The following is a 1,616-nucleotide window of genomic DNA, read 5'->3' as shown; positions in this document are numbered from 1 at the left end:
CCTTGGAGGGGCAACACAGGAGAGGAAGACCCTGGATTAGATGGATTGACACAATAACTGAGGTAATGGGAGTAAGTGTTTCAGAGGTAATGAGATGGGTTCAGGTTAGGTCAGGGTTCAGAGCTATTGTTCATAGGGTTGCAATGAGTCATAGTTGCCTCAACAGCACATAACAACAAGCAGTAATGTAACTCTAGTGGCCTAGTAGAAAGGAGTTGCACTGCCACCCCAAAGACATACAATTCAAATCCATTAGCTGCCTCAGAGAAAGAAAGAAAAGAAAAAAAAATAGGGGCAAAGCCCTCCCATGTGACTTACAGCTTCTAAAAACCCACTGGAGCATCAGTGATGAGTTTGTTCTGACTTTAGAGCACATAACAACATAATGATAACCCATCTATCTATATCTATCCATCTCTACACAAACCCACTCATATTTGTTAGTACTATACAGGGTGAAAATATAAGAAGAAAGAAAGTCAGAAAGGATGCAGCACATCATAAATTAATTAATATTTAAAATATGAAGTTTGGGGTAGAGTCTGGGGTTGGGAGGTGAGGAAATAAAGACAAGACTTTAATCTGACAAATTTTGTGCTTGATAGAAGACAATGACCGAAACTAGGTGATTAACTTCTATTTTCCTTTAAGATGATCCTTTTCTTGTTCCAGTACGGTGCTTTTCAACCCAGACCACATCAGCAGCACTCCAGGGGCTTTGAAATAATAGAGATGCTTGGGCTCCATCCCATGCCAAAGGATGCAGCATCTCTGGGCTGGAGCCCTGGCATCAGAACTTTTAAAAGCTCTCCAGGTGATTATCATGTGCAGCCAGTGTTGAGAATCACCAATCTAACACACGTTACCACCTCATTTCATAGACCTTGGTTCTGCCCCTGAACATTTCCTCTAGTGTTAACTATTATGCTAGAACTGGATCATTTTTAGTAGGTGATGTGTTTTGAGGTGGGTTTTGACAGTCTATAGCAATTCTCTAAGTTCAATGCCTTCTATCCCTCATAAATTGTCACAGCTTAGGTGTAAGCATATCCTGCTCTCATTAGCAACAAAGGGAAAAATGACTTGGCACATAACTGAATGGAAATGATAAACCTCGATGAACAAATACGGTTTCCGAGTGTGGCTATGCCTTGCTCTTAGTCATTTTACTGATTTTTAGCTTTGTTTTAACAATCTAGATTAACAGAGGCTCTAGGTTTAGGCCTGATGGAAAAGATAGGTACTTCATAGAGCTCCTTGGACTATTGGAAATTTTATTTTGATTCTTCTCTTAAAAGTAAGTTTGATTTTGTTTTGCTGAAAAATATATAAATCCTGTATGTTTAAAGAAATACCTTTGAGTTTATTCTTGGTGATTCCCATAATTTATAAGCTCTAGATTAATTTATTCCTCTAAAATTGATTGAGCTCTATGTGCCAGGTAATTTTTCAGATATGAAAATAACGAGAGAGGAAAAATTTTTTAAAGCCCAACGAGCAAAACAGGCATTCTTAATTTCAGGGTAAGACAGTCTATGTATTAGTTTTGAACATTTGAAAGGTTAAGTTATATATAAGCTTCTCATTGAGTCAGAACTGACTCATAGTTGACCCTC

The sequence above is a fragment of the Elephantulus edwardii genome, unplaced genomic scaffold (assembly GCF_000299155.1).
Source record: "Elephantulus edwardii isolate Elephantulus edwardi_28Jun2011 unplaced genomic scaffold, EleEdw1.0 scaffold00070, whole genome shotgun sequence".
Lineage (NCBI taxonomy): Eukaryota > Metazoa > Chordata > Mammalia > Macroscelidea > Macroscelididae > Elephantulus > Elephantulus edwardii.
This window is presented reverse-complemented; position numbering follows the sequence as displayed.